The sequence below is a fragment of the Sturnus vulgaris genome, chromosome 5 (assembly GCF_052056855.1).
Source record: "Sturnus vulgaris isolate bStuVul1 chromosome 5, bStuVul1.hap1, whole genome shotgun sequence".
In the NCBI taxonomy this organism is placed as follows: Eukaryota; Metazoa; Chordata; class Aves; order Passeriformes; family Sturnidae; genus Sturnus; species Sturnus vulgaris.
Genome location: NC_142247.1, coordinates 2,047,334 through 2,072,970, shown reverse-complemented (window position 1 = coordinate 2,072,970; position 25,637 = coordinate 2,047,334). Strand labels below are relative to the sequence as shown.

At 39.7% G+C, this 25,637-nt stretch overlaps 1 protein-coding gene across 6 annotated transcripts in view; it reads right to left on the bottom strand.

Moving 5' to 3' along the window:
- The window catches only part of EPS8 (EGFR pathway substrate 8, signaling adaptor), a 124,643-nt gene that overhangs the window by 92,310 nt on the left and 6,696 nt on the right, over nt 1–25,637 (bottom strand). For 5 of the 6 annotated variants that reach the window (XM_088164538.1, XM_088164533.1, XM_088164537.1 and 2 more), the window contains exon 2: nt 175–316. The gene's annotated coding sequence lies outside the window, so the exon portion shown is untranslated. Of the gene's footprint in view, nt 1–174; nt 317–18,004; nt 18,090–25,637 lie in introns of those variants that run through there. The other variant, XM_088164536.1, reaches the window with a different exon arrangement.

Here is a 25,637-nt window from a genome sequence, read left to right as displayed (position 1 = left end):
ACATACACACAAATAGTAAGGATTTCCTAAGATTTGCTGTTAACCTGGGTCACTCTCATTTCCTCTAAGCCCATCAGTCACACTCTGGGAAAAACAAGCAAGGCAGGGCAGTCTGTGCATCCAGAAACTCAGAAAAGAGAAAAGAGGGACGAGCTGTGCTTATGTACAACTCACCAGTGATCACTTGTGCAAATGTCACAGGGCTGGGCTTAAAAACCTTCAGCCTGGGTTGATGCTGTCCCTGCTCCTGCTCAGTTCAGCTGGCTGGCATCTCTCCAGAGGAACTCAGAAGGCAGCTGCCCAACAGGACAAATCACTGGAAACCAGAAAAGAAATAAGTTCAGCTTTGCAATTATACAATGAGTTCAGCTTGATAATCCCTGACTCTTTAAAATGTGATTTCTCTCAGTGCATGACAGGCAGAAACACAGCTCTGGTTAGAGTTCACCCACTACTGTCAGTGTGAATTTCCTAAATGCCAGTAAATACCAAAAAGAACTCCTCTGTGCAGCTAACAGGAACCTCATGGTCCAGATAACTGAACAGCCTCCACCCTAAAACCCTTCAAAAATTTTGTTATCCCTCAATTTTTAATCTGACATCCAAGAGTTAGTCCTCTTCTATTTAATTTCTTTATTCATATCCATCACTTTATTCTAACTTAGTTGTAATACAAGTCCCTTCCAGCTTCATAGCTGCACTATTCTGCACTGAACAGTTCTTCAAATTTTAGCAAATCTGACCAATTCACAGCAGAATTTTCTTATTAATTACTCTCTTTAGGCCTTGATTTTGGCTTTATCCCAATTCTGAGACTTCTATGAGAGGCTCCATTTCCTCTCCCTTACAATGCCATTTACAATAAATCCAATTAAAATGAAAACATCCAGATCAATTTGATATAGCAACAGAACTAGGAAGAAGCAGTACCAAGTGAACTCAATAATAGGACATGTGATAATATATCAATATTGTCAATATATCAAAATATCAATTCAGTCAAACTGAATTGATCCAGTGGTTGCACAGTAATGTAAAAAGGAAGTATATTGAGCTGGTTTTTGTACTAAACCTTATCAATCTTCTTTCTGATATGACCAGATTCTACTGATGGTTTATCTGTTAATCACCTATTTCTGTTGAAAATGTAACGTTTGTTATATACATTTACAATATTACAAATGTAATATTTGAAGGGAGATAAACAATTAATGTTGTTTTTGGGTTTTTTTCTGACCAGGAAACCCTCTCAGAAGAAAGGGCAGCACATGAGCACAACACCTTAAGGAAGCACAGGTTGCCTTCCAGCCTTTCCCAGCTCAGTGGCCATGGGCACCTCCATCCTTCCATGCCCATTCCATTCCCTCCAAAACATGGATCAAGTCCCAGAAAGATAAGGAGGCTGGGCCTGGTTATTCCAGGGAGGAGATCTCATTAATACATGGAAATATCTCAAAGGGGTGCCAAGAGAACAGTGCCAGGCTCCTTTCAGTGGTGCCCAGTGACAGGACAAGGAGCAGTGGCCATAAACTAAATAAACACAATTAACACAAGGCAGAACATTACACTGAGGGTGGCAGAGCTGCCCAGGGAGGCTGTGGAATTCTCCCTTTCCTGCAGATTCCACAACCCCCCTGCTCCAGGTGACCCAGCCTTGGCAAAGGGGTTGGATGAGATGATCTCCTTCCAGCTCTACCTAATGATTGTGTGTGATCCTCTAAGGGAAAAAACAAACAAACAAAAAAAAGCAAACCAGACTATACTACCTCCTCTCTTTTCTAATAGTAATTCATAATCTCAGTAACTTCTTACATAGAAATTAATTCTTCTCAGTAGAATAGAAGACTAAAGAATTCTGCTAAGAAAAGGAAGTAGCAAACAGTAGCACACTCATTGTTTCCAGGCTCCTTATCTCTGAAATTTGTTACAGGTTTTGGGATTCTCATCTGAAAGCCAGTGTAAAACACAAAAGGAAAAAAACAGATTTCACTGGTGAGTTTCTGAGCTCCTCCTTGCTAATGTGATTCCTCTGTTTGCTGCCCTGGACATGAACACAGTTAATGAATTGGGACTGTGCAAACAAAATATCAGACAATGATGGGAGGGGGAGGGAAGGGTGAAATGATTGTGTGGGAGGCTGGGATTGGATTTGGCAACAATTAGAAAAATTGATGCCCTTTTAATTATAGGAAAAGGCTTTTCTGGAAAGATAAGACATGACATTCAAAAGACTTGAGTCTTTGGATTTAAATGTATGGAAATAGAAAGTTCAGAAGGTTGGAGCTCTTCATTGTGTTTTCCTTTTATGCTAAAAACAATAACTCTCAAAACTTACATCCAAATGTGTGTGTAAACCTTCAGCTCGATTCAAAGCTGTTACAGGACAGATTTGATTTGCTTTTATCACTCTCTGGGAATATTATTTACTACATGTAGGATTGCCTCCTATAAGGTACAAGATATCTTTATTTTCCCTTCTAGCCAGAGCCCAAGCCAGTAGAATTATAGGCACTTGAAGAATCAGTCCAATAACTTATTAAGATCCTCCCCTAACTGATTCCACCGAATATATTATCAAAAGAGGGCACCAGAGATTGTTCCCTGTTTGATGGAGGTTGCACAGTGCACATTTCCTTCCCTGCTGTTATTCCCAATTCCTGCAGCTCCTGCCAGATTCTCACATGTGAGAAATGTCTGCTACCAGCACAAGAAATGCATTATCCCCTTAATAGCACAGAGTAGCTTAATGATATCCTTTAAAAAGCCAAAAGAGAAAAGGACATTTCACCACAAAACTCACACACAATTCCTCAATTACAAAATAAATAAAAGCCTCTTGCAGTCTCACTTTGTGCCTCTACAGCTCTTTTTCATTATCATATTGACATGATCATTTCTACAATGAGATATAACCACTTCTAAATAAGTGCTATTGCATAAACCATATTTACTACCCTAAAATTTATAATCACTATTTCCATAATTCAGCATCTTTCATCAGCAGATCTCAAACAGAGTTTAGAAGATTTAATTGTAACTACCACTGCAGATGTGACTCACAAATAAAAGCACAATTACACAAGGCAGGATTTACCCAGGAAATATGGACTGTGATTCTTAATCCTGCAAAATAGCAGAGAGATAATCTAAAGGGAGGTATCCACCAAGAATGGTGTCTGTGCCAAGAGACAGTTTGTGTTGGTTTTGCAAAGAGCAGACAGAATGTTCTTTTCCAAAGAACCACAAAACAAACTTCCTGAACCAATGTGAGTTTTCTTTTTGCTTGTGTTTAATCCAAGTAAATGTAGCCCAGCCAAACTTATTTAATAAGAAGAGGAGGAAAAAAAAAAAAAAAACAATTATCTTGGTATAACCTTGTATTGAAGAAGTGCAGTCACACTCTCCAAAGTGAGTGGAAGTGAACAGATGTAGAACCACTGCTTCTCTGGGAAATTAGTAATAATAGTAGGGAAGGGGCTTTTGGACTATTTTTTAAAACATTTCTTCCACAGCATTAAAAGCAGCTGTAATTAGCTCTCTTCCTTTTTGTTTTTTTGTGTTTTTAATGTGAGTCTCTTCGTGCACACCAGCAGGGTTTGAGAACGTGGAAAAGAGAGAGGCAGTGTGTTGGGATGGTAATGCAGCACACAGGAAAAAGAAATTATCACACACCAGTTTATTTAACATAATATTTTCTTCCTAAATCAGCCATTTATGTAATCTAGAAAAAAAAAACAACCCAAACCCTCAAAACTAAAGAAATCCAAAACCAACAAAAAACCTCCTCCAAGTTCAGCTTTTACCCCTTTTGGCCTTTCAGGAGCTGATGGGTAAGTGCACAGGGAAAAGCCTCTTTGCAAGGCAAAGATAAAAGCATTACTGCTCAGGTCAAAAGAGACAACATATCCTTTAGTGTGATGCATTTTTAATCCTTGTTTTAGAAGTACTAATGAATTTAAAATTAAAAGACATAATGCACACCCTCTACCCTACAGGGAGACCCTGAGACACCCCAAAAACATATCCATGCCTAATTCTGCAGCAGGTCTGCTCACATTTACATTTGTGAACGTTTCTTGACTGACAAAAACACTCATTTCACCAGATACACAATGCAAGACTCCTTCCAGCATCTCTAGAAATACAATTTTTCCCAATGTACCACAGACAGATTTGTCACATTTGCCACACAAATGCCCATCTCTTCTCTCTGATGGGCAAAGATGCTGCATCATTTTGTCAGCAAGCCAAAAGGAAAGGAAGCCTCCACACCACTCATGTGCAAGTCAGACACTTAAAAGATAATATTCAACAATATAATTCCAAAATGCTGCATTATCATTCCACTACAGAATATCTATCCTAAAGAGATGAATAAAATATCCCCCAAGAGAGGCAGAAATCCAAGGGGAAGACAAGAGAACTGCAAAATGTATTTCATGTTACTTATACTGATGTAAATCCAGTTTGATGTCTAAAAGCTGTCCCTGTTCATTGCCATAGGAGCTCAAAATTGCTACAGATATTTATTATTATTATTATTGTTACCTTCTGAGTGTTTACACTTTCCTTGGTTCTGTACATCAATGTCAGACCTGGTTTATCCACAGCCAGATATTAGATTTCAGTGGTTATTGTCCCAAGCTGTTTCCTTGTTTACTTCTGCATATTTTTCAGTTTCAGCTTCTTACAGGGTAGACAATGAAACCTGCTTTCAGTTTTAGATTCCTACTGCCACAATGTTTGGTTTTCAAACTCTGCAAGGATCAAGTTTAATAAATCAATCAGTACTATTTTTATCTTGAAATAGGAGACAAATTATATTAGTCTCAGGCATGATAAAAATTCCTTTCATATATTCAGCTTGGATCCACTTTTGAACCTCAGTGCATTAAAGTTACACAGTAAAATATATTCATATGTAAACCCTTATTCTACCTGCTAGAGGCATATCTTGGTAGAAACCCTACTATTATTATTTTTTTCAATTGAAGAAAAGAGAGATTTTTAATTTTAAAAGCTTCCAGAAGCTGAGTTTCTGCTTTCTTGAAGTCAATACACAGCTGGTCTTACATTTCCACAGAGCTGGGATTTCTTGCTAGCACTCCAAAAGACAAACCTGTCCCTTTAGGTACTCACATGGGGTAAAGCAGCCAAAACTGAGAACAGGATATTATTTAGGAAAATTAGATTATTATCTTCAAATGGCCCTAGAGATTGACAGGATGAGCCTGGAGAGCACTGCAATGGCAAACAGGCACAGGGGGTTAAATTCACCACCCACTCCCACTCAGGGACATCCTAAGATTGGGAATGCTCTGAAAAACCACATCCATTCCCATACCTTTGACAGGGACTGATGCAGCTTAAGAGATGTGTGGGAAGCATCACGTGTGGTGTCAGAAAAAGCAGAAAGAAAAAATAATTCGGGTTTTGGAAAAGAACAGGAGAGTGCAAGAAGGGGTTGGTTTCTTATTAGTCACTCTGAAACGTGAGCAGAAATGCTCAGCCCTTGATTCTCAGGCTTGGCACACTCGGTGGGACTTGAGGAACGTTCTAAATGCCCATTTCCAGATACTGCCTTGTGGCCAAAATCACCCATCATATCCCTGCTCACCCTTTGCATTCCCTCTGCACCACCCAAAGACATTGCATTTATTTCAGGGATTTATTTTCCATCCTACCACTGGCTTAGAAGGGAAGGTTGTTTGCTCAGAGCAGTAGAAATTAGGCTGTGAAATGTAACCATGCTAATTCCTTTTTGTTCCATTTTCCTGTTCAGCAAAGGAAAAAAAAAAAAAAAAATCACCAAAAAACCCCAAAAACACGAGAACGTGGATGGAGTGGAGTAAAACATCCATTCTTGGCATGTCTCAGCACTAGAGATTACCCAAATGTCCACGGTGCTCAGTCCCTTCATTTCCCAGCTGCCTGCTATCAGGTGCTTCCTCTGCTGGCCCTCTTGTAAAATGGGAGCTGAAATAATCCAGGCAAGTGTCCTGCTGCAGCCTGAAAAGTCAGGCTCTCTTTACTTTTTCAGAAGGGAAAAGCACACCCCAAAAAAATTTCCAGTATGCGTGCAAAAATTTAACAAATCGAGAAGCTTGTTTAAAAAAAAAAATATTGCCTTTTATAGATTTATTACAGCTTATTTGTTGTGTAAGACTTCTCAGGATGGGGAAGAAGGAAGCCAGAAAATAGAAATCCCTTTAAAAGAAGGATGGGGAGGCAGCACAAAGGAACAATCAATAACTCCATAGTAAAACTCAGGGCCAAAAGGTGAATGAAAGATCATTTGGTTCAGACTGATATCAATTTAATATTGTGCATTTATTAATGCACAGATTAGGAACCTGGCCCTTCCTAGCACTGGGGAACTGTTCCATCAGGAAGGTCTTGAATGTTTCCTGATTATTTAGGAAAGCACAAATTCAGGCAGCCTTTTGAAATCACTTCCTCAAAGGACAGCACAGGGGTTTTCACATCAATCCACCTACAGACATCCACCACATCAGGGCCACTGTGGCCATAAAAGTTATTTTATGCATGTTCTATAGTAATAAATTAGTTTTTGTGCCAATAATTCTCTCTTTGTAGCTGAGGAGGAGAGAGAACTTTCCCCATCATGGTGTAATCAGAAGTTACTTTGAAGCTATATCAAAACTTGGATTAATTACATTTTTATCCCAAAACAGAGCACACCATGGACATGGCCTCTGAAACACCTAAAATATCTATCAACCTCTTAATTTTTTTCCTATACTCATGCACATCAAACCCCATTGTTTATAGTTATAAACCCAGATAGTCTCCAGCAGCTCATGCTGTCCTTTACCTGGGAATCACAAAGGAGTCACAGTATTGAGACATCTGGATGCCAGAATTTTCAGTCCATCTCTTCATTTTCTCAAATGTCATTTCTTACCTTTGCCTTTACACTCATTCCCAGTTAGAATCACATCTAATGCACTGGGATCAAAGCTCTGCACTCTTGCTGATGTTTTCCAGCCTCTTCTGATATTGCCCACCAAAATCAGAATCCATCTGCTCTGACTCAAAGAACCTCTTACACAATTTAACCACTTTGATCTTTTTTCTTCTACTCCACCACTGGTACAGACCACAGCCCCTGAACCCCTCATTATTGACCTCTACTTCACAAATTAATGGTTTATTGTAACACAATAAGGCACATTAAATCACATGCCAAGTTAAATCTACCTAAAAAAAATAAAAACAAAAAACAATCAATGCAACTATGAGAAGCAATGTGTGTAATAGCTTTTTTTAGTCTAGTAATACATGGGGGGAAAGAAAAAGAGAACAAATCTGTTTTCAGGCCAACTAACAGGTCTAATTAAGAAAGGGGCAGGTTATTTTGAAAGGAAGAATCAAGAATCCAATAGATTACAACAAGGACAGGGTGGCAGTTTCCTTAGAGCTGCTCTGTTCCTTCTACAAAATCTGCAATGCTCCCAAATAGAGCATAACTTCTAATTCCTATTGCAATGGGAATAAATCACATTAAAAGTGGTAGTAAAGTCATAGTGATAAGAACTACAAAAATGTGGTTTATTGTTGAAATGTGGGGTTTTAGGAGGGAGGGTTTGGGTTTTCTGGTTGGTTTTTTGGGTTTTTTTCCCTTTGGTTGGTTGGGCTTTAAGAAATGGTCCAGGACAGAGCTCAGGACTGTCTGAAGGGCAAGGATTTCTGGAGATTTTGACTTAGATATTCTACTCAGATCCTACAGGACAATAACAAACATGACAAACACGAGAGCTCCTCTGCTGTAGGACAAGGTCCCTCCCTCCCTCAGTTTCCTGTAAGGGCAGAAAGGCACCAATAATGGCCAAATATTCATCAGGAGCCCTGCAAAGGTCAAATACAAAAAACAATATTCCTTTAATCAAGTCTGAGCTAGGAATCAGCTTTCTAAAAGGTTCCACTTCTTCAAAAAAAAAAAACCCAGAAGAACAAAAAAACCACCACTCACCTCTATAAAAGTTGTCTTGTTAATGTTTCTTCTATTGAAGCCTATTAAAAAGTAATGCTTTCAATAATGGCTCACAGTAATGCCCTTCGAAAAGTTCAGGGTGTATTAAAAGGAAATCCTCATGCTTAAATACCTTCCAACTTTTCTAATTATCTCTCTTCCTCTGTTTTATAATTTTGGAACAAGGGTGTTTGCCCTTGATCTGATCCCAGATTCTCTTGGACTTCCTTGTATCATCTCATTTATGCTTTTATTTGCCTGACTAATAAGGAGCTGATTCTGCAGCACAGCACGCAGAAGTACAGAAGTTAATTAATATTCATTGTAGGCCAAGAACAGGATTTACACCACAAATAAAAGAGCCTAATCCTGAGCTAACAGATCATGCAGAAAAACAAACACAAAATGCTCAACCTCCCTGCAAACTGTTAAAAAAAAAAAATTCCCAAAAAACCCCCCAGTGGTTACACAGATATTTTTTTTTCTTGGCTCTGTATTGACCATTGTGCATCTCTCTCATATTTCCACATTATTTTTGCCTGGCAATTATGTTCAAAGCAGACCAACTCTAAATCAACATTGCTAGATAACAAAGTGAGGACATTAAAAATCTTCACGGCCAAAATGGACTTTTGAGGAAAAAAAAAAAAAAAAAAAAAAAAAAGCCTTTAAGTTTCCCAAGAATATCTACAATTTTACCTTGCTACCATCAACAAAGTATTTCAATTTTGTTTGGTTTTGTTCACTGCATAGAGTCATTACCAATGCTGAGCACACTCACACATAAAACCCTGCTGAACAAACAATTCCTAATCCAATGTTTCATCATTTTAATCATCCCACCAGAATTTTTCTGGGGAAAAATAAATAAAATCAGAAATCTGCTCTAACCATTTAAAGCAACATTAATTACATTGTTATTTTATGCCTTCAAAGTTTCTTTCAGACTTGCAATTCTGGCCATAAAATATCAATTCATCGTGATGAATAAAAAGATAAAAACCTCGAATTGGTAAACAAATTCAAGAAAAATGTGAACAAAACACTGTTCTTTGTAGGCTGAAAGAGGAGATTTCACATTTTTGCATGGAGGAATAAACTTGGGGCAAATCACAAAACACGAGGTTAAAAAAGCAAAATACATCTTACACAAGTGCACAGTGAGGCTTAGGAAAAAAAAAAAAAAAAAAAAGGAGAAAAGTATAAGAAACTGGGGACAATCGTTTTAAATTTAATGAAGAAAGCAACAGTTGCCAGCCTAACTGGAAGCTTTTTCCAATTGTTTGCAGGAGATGTGATGAGGTGAGAAATTCTAGAAGTGCCTCCAGTCTGTCAGGTCACCCTCTGCATTATTTACACTGCCCAAGCAGTGTCATTTGTCCTGAGCCTCAGAACAATTTGTGCACCTTTATTAGAGTTTAATAATAAATCTACAGTTTCCCCTCTGCCTGCTAGGGTGAAATAAAGGCTGCTAAAATAAAGGAAGGACACACACACACGATAGAGACACAGGAAAAAGAAGAGAGAGAAAATTTTTGATGCATCACAATAGTTCTCCAGAGGAAATATTTAAATATTTTCACCTCCCAGGAGGCTCAAAACACTGCTGTCAGTGTCTTGCCATGCCAAAAAACATCCCCAAACATAAACCAGACACTTCTTGTTGCCCACCTAGGACATAAATGTATTAAAAATCCCAATGATATTAAGTGGATTACACCAAGAACATCCTGTGCTAAACTTCCTGCAAGCTTCTAGGAATTGCTTGAAAACAAGGTGGATAAAAAACCAGGCCAAAGGCAGGAGTAAATGACAGCTCTTAACAAGAATGTTTCTAGGAGACCAAAGCTAATGCTCTCTTTCATAGCCCTAAAAACTAATATAACGGGGGGGAAAAAAAATTCTGGTGATGCCTATTTGTGCCCAAATTTTGTTAGGAGAGATGAGAAGGAGCACTAAATACACTCTTCAGAATAAGAAATGGGAGATGTTTTGTTGCTTTACAAGAGGGTGATATTAGCCTGATAAAGACAAGTATTAAAAAAAAAAAAATCCTTTCTGTTGGATTTAAATCAAAAGAAAAAAATTTCCACAGAAACAAGAAATAGACCTCAAGATGCAAAATTGACATCTGTTTTATTAAAATGCAGACATCCTCTGGAGATTAAGTAATTCTGCATGGTCTCACACATCTAAGGATTCCTAGAGCAGGATTTGAATGGAAGATTTAAGTCAACTTGAGAACACAAACATAAGTGGCTTCCATCTTTATCACATTCAGCTTTTTCTCTTTTGAGTATATGGAAACATCCACCATAGAAATTTTGTTCCTAGTATTAATATTCCCATTAGAGTTGCAAATTTTCATCAAAATAATTTACAGGCTTAGCACGACAAGATGGGTTTTATCAAAAGAGCTTTCAACCTATTGGTCTGAAAAACAATCTCCCCATGAAGACAAGAGCACAGCAGTCACCAACCATATTATTCAAGGTCTAAAAATGAGTTAAAGTGTATTTACAGAAATAAATTTAAAATTCATTTACATTTTAACCAGAAAAAGTAACAGTCTGCTTGTCTAGTGATTCTTTCAAGCTTTAAACACTACAATATTATCTTTTTTCTCATTTTTCCCCTCCTATCACAGGCTTAAATTTAATTAAGATTAATTTGATCTACCGGTCCTCCAGGAATTGGACAAACACAATTAATACATTAGGTTAAAAATCCAAACTTTTATTAATGGGCTCAAGCAACTCCACAGGGACCCTCGAGTCTTTTAAAAAGTTAATCCTCCTGTAAGTGCTGTGTCTTCAAACACTGGGCTTTTCAGTGAGAACATGCACAGCTCTTTCCCTGCCCAAAGGAAAACAAAGATGTGGTAATTCCCCACAAAGAACTAACAGAATAATAGTTGGACATATAGTGAAAAGGTTCTTTGTCTTGAAAGGCATAAATGCATCTCCCTGCATAAGAGAGGACCGTGTTAACTGGAGCACTGCTTATTCTGTGACACTAAATATTGCCTGGGGACCTCAATGAACCATGGCATGGCAAAGCTCGGTGCCAATTTATGGAACTGACACAGGCCACGATCTCCGAGTTTCAAATCTTTCCTTGTAGGAAATTAATGTAGGTAACAAAGGTAAAGAATTCAGTTTGTGCTGTCACCTTCTGCTCAAGACTGAGCCCTTCCCCTGAGAGAGGAAAAATCCCACTTACAATGCAAAAACTTGTCTGCAGCAGCTTTAACTTTTATCATCTCTAGCATCCCATCAATTAACTCATTAATATTTGCTTAGTAGTGATGCTGGGCCAGGAACCCCTGATACACCCTGGTGAAAGCAGGAGATGAACACACTCCAGACTGCAGAACAAACAGCACTGGAACAAATCCCCTTGGGAAAATGAAGCAGGAAAATGCTGTATTTATAGAAAGGGCAGTTCAAGTCACTTGGTTCCATTTTTTTTAGCCACTCATTATTTACACTGATAGTGGAAATCATGGGATGGTTGCAGAAGGGACCAAGAAAGAAAGTTGTCACCACAGTGCTGTCAACATGAAACTGGGAATTTAAACACCTCCTGCTGCAGGGAGTGGCAATACCATGGCAAAGCTTTGTCCCCAGAATGGAAGGGATTTTCATGAAACTGCCAGAAATGAAGGCTGCATGCAGTGGGCTAAACCAAACACAGTGGGCACAGATGGATTAGGAAAAAAAAAAAAATACTTATTACCAAACTGCAAAAATGCTGCAGTAACGGGAAAATGAGAATATTATGTTTAATGGTCCTGAGAGAAGTAAAAATGTTTTGCATACAAGGCTTACTCGGAGACATAACAATTCACAGAATTAAAAACATGATGTATTTTCCAGCCTAAATAATTTCTAGGTACCTGAAGTGCATTTTTCTTTCTGCTGCAACCACTCAATGCTGATACAACAAAGCCTGTCAGTCCTGTAAATCATATCTTTAAGTTGCAGTGAGACATGATTATGTGTTATTCAGGTTACATGTGCATTCTTACTGACAGTATGAAAGCTGGCAGTCCTCTAGCCAGGCAAGAAAATAATTATTTCCCCATATATCTATGCTTAGACAGGTCCTAAAACTCTAACTTCAGCTTGGTATATTGTTCTTTTCTTGGTTTTTTTGGTTTTTGGGGTTTTTTTTTTTCAGAAATCTGCAAATCTTTTGCAACTGGACAGCTTCCAGTACTATTTTCACAGTGAATTTCCAGTGCTGAAAATTCCATTCCTGTGTCACAACCTAAAGGGGAATTTTTTGTCCCACCTGAGCACTTTTGCCCCAAGCAAGCACTGGGACACAGCAGCAGATGCAGGAGCTCTCTGGTGAGCTTGTGCTCAATAAGAAAGAAAATTTATTAAAGTTTCTGCACTTATTTTTTTCACAAATTTCACTGCATTATGTTCCAGCTTAAGCAAAATAGCAGGACAAGGAAGGAGTTTGGACAAATATTTCCCAGTGCATTTGCAGGAGGGAAGGCAAATATCTGTGACCTTGCAGAATTATCCTCAGTCAGTGTCCTGGGGGTATAAATTATACCTGTTCTACCAAACTGCATGGTTATTTGCATTTCAGCCAGGACTGAGATGCAAAACATCAACAACAGATTTCGAATTATAACTGTGTAAAATATCACCCCACTGCCAAGTGTCAAACATCACGAAAAAAGAAAAATAAAAAAGAACTGTGGTCATTCATAATAGCTCTCTCCTTCACCTCCAGGAAAGGCAGAAAGTTGACTAAAAACTTTGTTTTTTTTAGATATTTCACACTTGCATCCTCTTCAAATTACCTAAGGCTTCCAAGCTGGTTACAGAGCTGCTCTGCAAAAATATCTCAGCATAAAAGTTCAGGTCACCACCCTAAATTTCTTTGTATCTTTAGCCTTAGGCAGGTTCAACTTGTTTACCAAAACTGGCTCAAAAAAAAAAAAACAACAAAAAACAAAAAACACCAAACCCACAACAAAACAAACCAAAAATAACCCACCAAATCTATAGGTTTTTCTCCGAGGGAGAAGAAGAATTGACAGGATTTTTTTGAGAACCAGATTCTCTCCTGTGCTTCTTGGGGAGGGAGGAAGGATCCCCCACCTCACAATATCCTGGCAAATGGAATATATGGAGTTTTCTACCTCCTGAATCAGGAAAATGAACTTCAGCTTATCCAAAAAGTCAAGGAAACACCACCACGATCAGGACCCAAAGAAAGATCCACCTGGTCTTTATTTTTCACCCCAAAGGCACCAGAGACATCACTCAATGCCACAAACCACCTGAGGATGAGAAAAAGCAGGAAGCCAATAGATGGGACTGAATAAGTAACAAAAAAAAAAAAGGTACCAAAAGTACCAAAAAATCTACAAAAGCTGAATGTACAGGATTTGACCACGGTGAGAAAAAATCTTCGAAGATTTTTTTTTTCTGGCAGCCATTCCAGGCACCTCTGAAGCACACGTGCATACAGAGCAAACAGAAAATGGGGTTCCAGCCCTCCCAGCCCCTCTTCCCTCTCACCCAAATATTCTCCAGAACCCGAGAGCTGCTGCTGTCTACGAACAGCCCCCAAACGGTGCCAAAGATGGAAAAGAAACCTCAACATAATCCAAGCCAGCTGCAGGCTCAGGGAGGCTCTGCCTCTGCTCCACTGAATGCACGGGGGCACCAGCAGGGTTGGCTCACTCTCCCAGCACACAATGAGTGGTAACACATCACCCAAAATAAGAGATAAATATCTTACACTGAAAGAGAAAGAGAGGAGCCATCATGTTCTTGGGTGTGGGAGATGCTGGCTTCCTAAAAAATCCTCTTTGGATTAGAGTTCGGGGGGAAAAAAAAAAAATCAAAGAGGAGGGTAAAATTCTCACTATGTAATATAAATGTTCCTTACATTTCATCCCCATGAAGATTTCCTTCTTTCCTTTAAGTCCATATGTAACTCCTGTTATAATTTTGGGAAGGGGGTGATGCAAAGAGATGTTTGGTGCTTTTGGGTGAGAGAGAAAGTGATTTCCAGGAGCCCAAGCCCAGCAGTGCAGTGAGCAATGACTCAGCTGGGTGTTCATGTGTCGTGCTCAGCTCCTGGACTGTCCCTGTCCCACTGATGGAGACCAACAGCTTGGAGGAGAGCCTCCATCAGTGCCCACCAGCACGTGGGAAGCACCAGGTGAGCATCTCCAGTGCCTCACCCTGGCTCCAGGTGAGCATCTCCAGTGCCTCACCTGGCCCCAGGTGAGCACCTCAATTCTTCACCCTGGCCCCAGGTGAGCATCTCCAGTTTCTCACTCTGGCCCCAGGTGAGCATCTCCAGTTTCTCACTCTGGCCCCAGGTGAGCATCTCCAGTTCCTCACCCTGACTCCAGGTGAGCATCTCCAGTGCCTCACCTGGCCCCAGGTGAGCACCTCCAGTGCCTCCCTTTGGTTCCAGGTGAGCACCTCCAGTGCCCCACCCTGGCTCCAGGTGAGCACCTCCAGTGCCCCACCCTGGCCCCAGGTGAGCACCTCCAGTGCCCCACCCTGGCTCCAGGTGAGCATCTCCAGTGCCCCACCCTGGCCCCAGGTGAGCACCTCCAGTTTCTCACTCTGGCCCCAGGTGAGCACCTCCAGTGCCCCACCCTGGCCCCAGGTGAGCACCTCCAGTGCCCCACGCAGCACAGTGAGGTGGGAATGACAGACAGGCTGCAGCAGAGGGAGGCAGACACAGAAGGAGGGATTCCTCTTCCTCAGCACACCAGGGATGAAGTTTTAATGGAGCTCACAGCCCTAACACGTTTGCAGAGGAATGGCAGGAAGTGAAATGAAGTGTGCACACCTCACTCAGGTGCCCAGTGGGATGTGCAGTCACCACAGCAACTTCCAAGGTCCAGGACAAACCAGATTTCTGATGTTCCACACTACTGCAACTGTATTGATACATTGCTACTTTAAATACATGAAAAAAATCCAAAATAAATGAGTAAAAATATTTCACTTAGGATCATAAACCCAGTCTTTTTCTCTACGAGGTCAAGAAGAAAACCTTGTGCACAACAGACATTCAGAAACAAGAGGGGAAAAAAGTTATCAAGGGGAACAAGTCCCCATGAGCTTAAAACTGGACATTCAGCACACCTTCATTATATGAAAGCACATCCTTCAGAAACGTTATTTATCATAAGAGCTGTAAAACTGTAATGCTTAGTGCAATACCTCAAAGGTTGATTAAAAGCCTTCTTTAAAACTGGGTCATTAGTTCATACAGGAAACTTGGAAGAGATCTTTGATTCACTAACTTGCTTTACGTTTCAGTTTTAGTCTGAGCCAGCCTCACCTCTGAGCTGTGGAAATCAGTTTTGTTAATTGAAGCAGCATTCTCTTGCACAAACCCTGAGCTGCAGACTAATTGTTCCAATGGGAATGGCTTTCCTTCAGAAGCATTTCTGCAAATGTTCATTATTTATGCCATGTCTCTTAGAAATTTCTCATTCTTTTATTCAGCTGATTCCTCATTTCCTTTTATTCAATGTTCAAACCTGATGTGAAGTTTCTGTTAATAATTCAGAAGCATCCTCGTTTTGCTGCTGCATGAAATTGGATACTCCTTTAAATATGATTGCAATACTGAAATGTAACACCAACAAAAAAGCTGGCAAAATTTGCCTTCCTTTGGGATAAATGGAAAAAATTATATCTTGTTATCATCACAGAAAACTGATGTTCCTGTAAATTATGACTCATTGAACATTTTGTTGTGCTTTTAATTTTTTTTTTTCCAAGGAATCTTAGCAGCACTTTCTTCTTCAGGAAGTTTAAGGGTTGCAAAACTTCCTTTCCCTCACAATATTAATATCTGTCAAGGAAAAGCCTCCAAGCTGCTGCAGGGGAGGTTGAGAGAACTGTAAGCTTGCTTTTAAAATGCTGGTCTTTAGGCAAAGAGCAACAACTCTTAGTTTGTTTCAGAGAAATAAAGTGACATAAAGTGACAGGTCAGAATCCAGACACATCTCCAACCTGCTGAGAGAAAGGGAGAGCTGAAAGAAAAGAAGAAAAAAAAAATGAGAATCACACTTGGTCAGGTGAGTTTTAGAGTTTGTGAGGTGGCAGTTGTGCATTTTAGCTCACCACCAGTCTCAGATGGTGAAGGCACTGCCAGTCCTGTCACAAACAAACCCTGGGGGTGTTTTTTTGTCATGGGAGGGGGAGAAGAGCTAGGGGAAAATAATCTCTGTGCTGGCAATGCACTTAGATATAATGAACTAAAAAAAAAAAAATGAAGAAATTACAATGGACAGTGTTGGAACCCTGAAACCCAGAAGTTTTAAACTTTCTGTGCTTTCTGACACTGACCCTCAAAAAAACATTGCTTTTCACTTGAGGCCTTGGAGAAAGCTTCCAAATTTAAGTGACAGAGTTAGAATCACTGGTGTGTAGTTAGAAAAAAAAAGTGTAATTTCACATAGTAAAGGGTTTTGAAATTGACGTTTTAGAATATAATAAGTAATAAGTCTGGGAGAAAATGAAAGTTCATAGGCGTTGTCCCTTCCTTTCTTGTTCCTTCTTCATAATTTCAAGTAGTAATTTTTAGACTCAATAGTATCACAGTGCAGGTCACAAGTGTTTAGTCATTGGGCTAAAAGTATAAATAATAGAAATGTTAGCTCTTCATTAAAAAGTTAAGCTTTAAAAGACCTTGTAGCTAAATTCACCTCCATTTTCTCACTTTTGGCTTAATGGCTAGAAGTAATGAAAATCTCTCTGTACTTTAAATAAAATTTAATAAACAACCAAGTCCAAACAAGAAATCTGGCTCTCGAGTATTCAATCCTGACCCTGAGTAAAGAAAAAAAAAAACAAAACAAAACCAATAAAATAATAATAAAATAATAAAATTAAAAAATAAATACATAAATAAATAAATTAAAAAAAAAAAAACAAAACAGAAGCAACCACCGTGAACACAGGCTCAGAGGCACATGGAGGTTCATGGCCTTCATCCTCCAGTCTGTGTTTTTAAGAATCCTTTTGCATACCTAAGGTGTAGCTGTGGAATCTCAGCAGGAGAAGTTTGGATTGAGTCAAACTTCACACCTGTCCTCTCAAAAGTTCAATTTCTCATGTGTTCCCCCTCCCCAAAAGGAGGATTTCCAACTTTGGTTCCTCTTAAAGAAACATTCAGTGTCTTCCACAGTATAATCTTCAGCTAACCTATTGTATCCTCCTGTTAAACTTGGACCTTAAAGTGCAGTATTTTCTTGAATCATCAAAAAAATGCCACAAATCTGCTTTTATCCACCTGTAGACAAAGCTCCCAAAGGCAGCTCTGAGCCCTCACTGCAATCACCTCCTCCTTCCCTCATGGGAACAACATTTAAATTCAAATGCTGGTGCCTCCTGTTTCATCCCCAGCAGATGAAGCAGCATATCCATTTCCAGCACTAATAAGTTTCAATGAGTAGTGACAGCTTCCAGCCATGCAGAAACATAGGCAGACTCAGATGTCATTCTCAAAATGGTGACTGATTTGAGAGGGAGTATCAAACTGCCCAAATATTGCTTTTAAATGACTCATTAAAATCCAAGGCAAATCTTGTTCTGATAGCACAAGAATTATTAGAAAGAAAAAACAACCCACCATGTTTAATGTGTTAGCTAACGTGGTAGAATCCTCAAGAAGATAAAGCAATTTTTCTTTCAAAGGAAAGTACTCATCTTTGTGAGAAAAGACAACTTGTTATTAATTCAAGATAAAATCCCAGTACTGGAGGTGAGCCAGTTTATTGTTTTCACAAGACTTAGCAGACTGAACCAAGATAAAAGAAGAATCCCAGGGCTTTGCAAAAGGGGGATAAAAGCTACAGGCTCTGATTTCCTGAGTGGCAGCACTGATATCCCCACTCCAGAGCTCTGTCTGGTACCCCTGTCTCAGGCTCTCCAGGAATCATCCCTGGGGATTGAATTTTCAGGGGTTATTGGGGTAGTAATTCAGGCTTTCACTGTCTGATACCTGGCAGGGAGGTCTGCAGTCAGCACCAAAGACCTGGAGACTGTAAAAACCTCTGGAAACAACCCTCCATCCATCCAGTGGATGCTGTGAAAAACACAGGGGTCCTAAGGAAGAAAATTAAAGATATTGATTTCATTTCCCATTCAGCTGTTAGGCTTTACAAGCATAAGTCCAGCTGAAGAATTGAGTGAAAACAAACCAAAGATCCTCGTGGCCAGGAGCCCTGGAAGCCGTCCCAGCTCTCAGCAGTCACATCCTGAAGATTTCAGAGGAGATGAAGTGAGCTCCCCACAACTCCATCCTGCTCATTTCCCACTCTGCAGCCTCCACTCCACTCAGCCCTGCTGAGACACCCACCTCTACAATTCCAGCACCCAACAGCCTTGCAAGGGACAGGAAATTGTGACACATTTCAGCAGGAAAGAGCTCGGGCAAGTTTACACTTAGCTTTGTTTGAGGCAACAGCAAGTATTAAAACTGAGGATGAGCTGTCAAATTCAACTAATTAGAATTCCCAAATAGCCAGCCTTGCGCACGAGAGATCTCAGCGAAATGTAAAATTAACAGCCCCAAAAGAAAGATGTTAAGTCCTCAGCTTTGTTTCACTGAGGTGCAGGAAACACCCAAAAGATGTTATCCATCATTAAACACTCACATCAATTCTGAATTTCCCCCTCTCATCTGAAAGCAGCAAGCAGAGTAAAATGAGAATGAGCCTAGATCAAACAGAGCACTGCAGCACTTTCTGCCTCTCTTCCCTGTGCAGCCTAAAGACAGCAGCATTTTGAGATTTCTTTGTAGTACTAGCCCAGTGACATACCAATGAGATAATGCCATTCCTGAGGACTGCAGAAGAACATTGAGGAACATAAAGAGAGACAAAAGAGACCATTAAGTTGGTTTAGATCTTTTCTCTCTCTCTCTCTCCTTTCCTTAAAAAAGTCCTCTCATCTCAGATAAACAGAGAACTTTTCTTAGTTTATTTGCTTTTATGTCTGGAGTTAGACATTGCCAAGCAGAGTTTTCATGAAAACATAATGCCTGTTTAAAATAGCACACACTTCAAATAAAAGATGTGGCTCACAGTAAGATGAGGACAGAAAATAAAATAACAAGAATGGCGACAAATTCTTTTAAATTGTTTCCAAATGATCAACGTTTCCTTTAACAAAACAAGCACATAAATGACATTGTAGTTTGCTTTGGGGTTTGTTTTTTTTTTGTCGTGGGTTGTTGTTTTTTTAATTGGAGATTTTTGAGCTTCGACCTCAAAATCATTAAACAGGCAGACAGACAAGTTGTTCTATTAATATCAGTGGAACAAACAAGTACTTAGAGATCGAGGTTCTGATGCTGCAGAAACTTTCTCACCCACAGCTGAATAACTCATGAACATCACTCGGTTTTCATCCCTGAGCTGAAAAATGCCTTCAAACTCGTAAAAGGTAAATTTTAGGCAATTGATGGTTTGTTTTCCTGTCTTTTTCTTTCTGTCAGAGCAACAGCTGAGCGCATTTCTAGGAGCTCTAGGGAAAATGTGTGTCCAGAGTGGAGAGTGCACATTGGATCAAGAATATTAATCACATACAGTTTCTAATCAGTGAGTGCAGTATCACCATCCCAATGCCTATTAAAGAAAATAAATAAATAAAAAATATCTGTACAACAGAAATGACCCCGAGCTTCAGATATGCACAATTTTTAAGGTCAGTTGGTCCCTGAAGGCATGTGCCAATTACAGGGCAAGAACAGGGGAATGACTGGAAATCTCTGTTGTTTTATGTCATGGTGGCAAGAACACTGCAACACTGCCTCAGAACATTTCCTCATTACTGGCAGCAAGAGTCCCATGCAGGGAGAGAGAGCATAAAGTGCAAGGTCATCTGTAAAATGACCACGTGTTTTTCTTTATATCCTAAAGAAGGCACTAAAGCTCTGTGAGGAAGGTTTTAAGATTTGTGACACATTCCCACAGAAACCAAATTTTTGGACTCAATTTACTAAATTGCTTGTAGTGACATCTGTAAATCTTGTTTGGTAGAAGTCATGAGGAAGACGTGACAATATTTAAAACAAAAATGGTACTGCTGGCAACACTGGAAATACTGGCACAGCATGCACCTGGACATCCCAGAGTCTGTACAACACCAATTCCATGCTCTAGGAGGCAGGAAGGCCATAAATCTCTGAAAAATCAAAATGAACCTAAGCTCCAACTCCCCATGGATTGCCCACACAGGCTAACATGGCCTTTAACTCCTAAAAACCGCTGTGCACTGAAGAGCCTCAGCCTGCCACGGGAGCAAAAAATGATTACACAGACAAGTACACGGTGCTGCAGAAAGTGATGTGAGTTTACACAATTCATGCAGTGAAGCAATGAAGGATAGAAATAGAAACTCCAGCATCACCTGCTTTTAGTCCATGAAGCTTTTGGGGAAAAGGTGTTTATCTAGAGGAAGAAATCTGGATTGCATCTGCTGTGTGCCAAACTGTATATACATATATATATATATATAATTTTTTTATATATATACACACAAATAACAGCATCTAGAGGGTTGCACCACGTTCTGGTATTCACATGATTCACACACAAAGAACCACTAAAAATTCACTAATGCACTTAGTGAAAAATGCCAGTGTTTGCCAGGGGCAGGTAGTTTAAATTACTGTGTCTATCTTCCTCTGAGAGGAAAGCCAAGGAAACTTGATTAATATTTTTCTAGCAGAAATAAAAAGGCAGAAACTCTCCTCCTTCCTACACTCTGGAGGTCAAACTAGATGATGTAATGATCTCTTGTGGTTTTAAACTGGTTTTATAGATTACCTGACTTAAAAATAGACACAATGTTTAAATAATAACATTCTCCTGAAATCTGAGTGCCTGGTACAACAAGCCTCCAGTCACTGGCTAAGATCTGGAGGGACTAGGACCACACAAAGACTTGTAATAAACCAAGGGGAAAATCCTAGGTAGATATTCCAAAATGGAACACTACTGACTCTCTCCACCTGAAAAGCAAGCGATAAATGCTTTTTAATTTTTAATAAAGCAGCCTGCTTTGGCTAGGTGCACATTCCCATCACAGCACGCAGGTGCAGGCTGTGTCTGCAGTGCAGAGCCATCCCCAGCTTTGGGCAATGCCACAGCAGCAAGGAGCTCCATCATCAGCCAAGAGGCACAAAATCCACGGTGTCCCATGAAACTGGAGCCTGGGTCTGGCTCAGTGGAATCGTTTCCTTGCCAGCTACATCCCTGTTTAACTTGCCACGAGCTCAGCAAACCTCACTGGCCCGCCTGAACTGCCTGGAAGTGCACTGGGTATCATTTAATTCCATGAGCCACCCACTACAGGGACAATGGGAATCAGATCACTTTGCTCACACGTTTTGACAACAGCAATTCCATTCTGTTTATTATGATAATTCCTAAAGCACCACCAAATGCACTGCAGGATCTCCTATGAAAATAATTGCAGCCCAGTAATGCTCCTTGAAGCACACCATTCATTCCTTGACAGTTTGGGAAAAGCTTTGTGCAAAGGAAGGATCAATCAGCAAGGTCTCAACACGCACATTTCCTTGCACTTAAAATGTGCAAGGAGCAGGCTTTATTAAATCAGCATTTCATATGATGTTTTAAAACGATAGCCCCCCAGGGCAGATTTTTTTTTGTACTTCAAAAGACAGTTATCATACCACTCTATGTTACAGGCTGGGATAACAGAAAAACAAATTCCTCTCTAATTGTTCTACCACTGTAGAACATACAGAGAACATAAAATAGTTGCTCTTTCCCACAGCTGTCAAAAACGCCCAGAGTTTTATTCACAATGAGGTGTCACCAGTGTCACACAAAGAGAGAACAGCTCTAATAAACTGCTATGAATTGTTTTCCACTTGGCTACCGAAAATATTTTGAACAGTAACCTTTTCTGAAGCTACCATTCAGCATTTGGGTTGTCTCCATGTGTGCCTCAGGGATGTATTGCCTGCCTCTGTGTGTTTAAAGTGCTTCTGTTTCTATGCAGAATAACTTTGTGGTTGTACATTTCATGGCAGTTTTTAAAGTAAGATTTGCCTAAAATTGAAAAATAAAATAAAGGGCTGAGGGCTTTTCTTCTCAATGTTTAATAATGTTCAAAGTTGTCTGAAAATTTGCTTAGCTATAATCATAAAGGACTGAGTAAGCTCCCTGCTTTGCATCCTCTCTGTTTTCAAAGTCCCTGCAGTACAGCCACTGTGAAATCATGATCCAGATTCCTGTGATTTCACTCATGCCTTAATTAACACAGGTCTTCATAGGCAGAACTACCCACAAGCTGTGAGGAAACATCCCTTACAACCAAAACCAGCACTTTACTGAATATTAAAATATGATTAGAGACAGGTTACTTCCTATAGGTAGTCTGACTGCCCAATTTAATAAATTAGAACCCCCTAAAACCCAGCAGGAATACTTGGAAATGTTCAAAACAAGATCTCATAACAAACAATAAAGAACACTGAGACAACTCACAGAAGATGTTGCATTCTTCCAAACTTTTCCATCTTATCTCAAATGTTTACAGTAAAAAGAACAGAGACGTTTTCTTCAAACCACAGTTTTTATCAATCCTCTCCAACATTCAAGCAGCACAACATTGCAAAATATTTTCCCCCCTCCCTGCTCTTTGTTATTACTTTTTTTTCCACACTCTTATTACTTCAGGCAGAAATAAGTTGGAGATATTATCATCAATTTACCAAAACAGAATTCCCCTGAATTTATTTTCTTAAGTTAGCCTTTTGCAATTAAATTGTACATTAGAGCTAAATCTAATGATTTTCAACCTGGCTGAAACCGATTGGCTCACTAAGTCTACAGTTTAATTCTTCCTCTGCTGTCATTTTGCTAACTAGCAGAGAAATGATTCTACCTTCGAGCCTGTTGGAATCGATCTTCTTTTCTCTTTCTCACAATTTAGAAGCCAGAGGCTTAAAAAGTGTTCATATCCGCTTTTAACAAGCTGGTTTTGTGAGATAAGCACAAGAACATTAATAAAAACAGCTCAGCTTTAAGTCATCAACGTTTTACAAAAGTAGACCTTAAAAAAAAAAAAAAAAGAAATTGTAAAGGTGAATTGTGATTTATACCACGTTACTTTTCTTGTACTACCAATTATCAATCATCTCTACAAGGTCCCTTCTCTTATATTCCAGAGTGATGAATGAAATGCTGCCAGCTCATTTCTAAGCAGGGACACTGCACACACAGACAAGCCCCAGGTAGTCCTGGCACCTCTGAACACTGGCACACTGCAGAAGAGGGTTTCTTCTTTCCCAGTTATGGACTTCAACTTTTTTTATTATAATTATTTCGTTTTTTAAGTCCTTCCCCCAGATTTCATAGCAGTCCCACACCCTGTATTTCAGTATGGTCTACATCATCACTTTTCCATCATCCTCAATGTCTCCTGAGTTCACAAAAAACTGTATTTAGGCACCAGCAATACAACCACTGGCACTGAAACTTTTATTACTTCAATTACAACAAAGCAGCTGGCTGTAATAATAACACTACTTAGCATTTATATGCTGCTTTATATCTTCAAAAGCCTGTATAAATATTTGTTAATTAAGCCTCACAAAACTCCTGAGAGTTTTTTTTTGTTTATAAATAGGCAAAATGAGACAGAGACAAAACAGCTGTTCCCAAAATTGAGATTTTTAGATTATTTTTTCAAAAGGGAATGGAGATGTCTGGACTTTCTGAGTTATAAAAGGACAGCTTAAAATACTCAAAGAACCCAGTGGGTCATAAACTCTCATGCTCTAAGCATCCACCTCCTCCAAAAAAAAATGAGCTCTGTCTCTGGGAAGACACAGCTCCCTGCTGTCAGCTGCCCTAAGCCTCTTGCATGTCAACATTCAGCTTTCATATAAAAAGTGAGGAAAAACTAGAACTTCTAAGTAGAAAAGAACTCATTCCACCATGTATCGAAGGCACTTCTGAGAATATCTCACATCCATATTCAGTAAGAATTCATTGAAGAGACTTTTTTGATGTGTATTAGACACTCACTCACACAGGGAAAACAAATGCCTACACACACTCCAACACCTCCCAGTAAGGTCTGGAGCTCTAGAAATGCATCATGAGAGCTTAAAATTACTGCCTTGACAAAGTACACAGCATTATAGGGAAGACATGACCTAACCCACAAAAACCTGACTATCCATGGAATTTCACACACAGCATTTCCCACTGAGAGCAGTGGATCTGAAATGTTTTAGGGAAGACGTTGGAATAAAGGACACAAAAGGAGAAAAAGATTTGGGGTTTGAGTGTGCAGAAGCTTCACTTCGAGAAGTGCCACGAAGATGAACATGGTGCAATATGTGCAGTTAAAGGGTGATGTAAAACAAAAAGGGTAGGAGAAATAGGGGTGAAATAAAGAAATATATAAACAACAAAGAGACTGAAGTTACACCAACAGTGGGATGGAGCAGAATATCGAATATGGTGGAAAAACGTGGCTGAGAAAAGGAGAGAAGAGTTGAGGCAGGGACCAGGCTGAGCCCCAGGCTCTGGGGCAAACTTCAGCAACCACGAGCTGAAGGCTGTGCCTGTTCCTTGGCAGGGACAGCATTGTTTGTCACCCAGGGCTCACTTACCTAAGAGACACGAAGGGACAAAGTCCAGATTCCTCGTGCTGTCCTGCCCTCCCCGTGTGAGATAGCACCAACAGGCTAATCCCCAGTCAGCCCGGATTTATTAACCTTAACCAGGTTTGCTGCTAGAACAGAAACAGATCCCATCCTCCACCTCCCAGCCCTCTGCCCTGGACAAGACTTTAGTCCTGAATCCAGGAAGAGAAGGAGACAAAGATGAAGCATTACACCAAGGGTTGAGAGAGCACAGGAAGAATTGCAAAGCAATAAATAATGCTGGAAGTGGAGCAGAGAATAAATAATTCCACTTTGGGGAAAGTGAGTCTGGGATGAGATTGAAGGGAAAGAAGAAAACACATGTATTTAATATGCAGCCTGAATTCTGAATGTGAAACACAGATGTAAATTTTTATCTCCACCTGAAGGCAGTACAATGCACTCACTGCCTTCTCAAGACATGTGCAAAGCTGAAAATTACTTTAGAGGCACAAGTTGCCTCTAAACTGACATGGTTGACTTTTCCACATTATTTTATAAATGGCACAGAGGATCATCAAGCTAAATTTTATTGCCATATGATATCACATACTCCTCATGATGCAACTCAATTTCCTTCATTATCCCTGCCAGATCATTGAGTTCCCCAAGTATCTGAGTGCATAAGACAATGTACAAGACAAACGTCTCGCTCTTTGTACAAAGGTCTCACATTCACATGCTCTGAGTAATAGAAAAGCTCATTCAAAAATATTTTTATAATAGACACTGAGATTCTCACAGGCATTGAACTCTTAAGTGAATCCCTGCATTAACCAGACACCTAACACCCAGTACATCGAGTGTTTTTCTAATCCCTTACGGAGTAGGGAAAAAAAAAAAAAAAAGAACTTTCTTCAGGCCAATTACTTCAAATTATATTTTACACTGGAAACAAAGAGATCTTTGTCTCAGGAAATAGAAAAGACTACACCTCAGA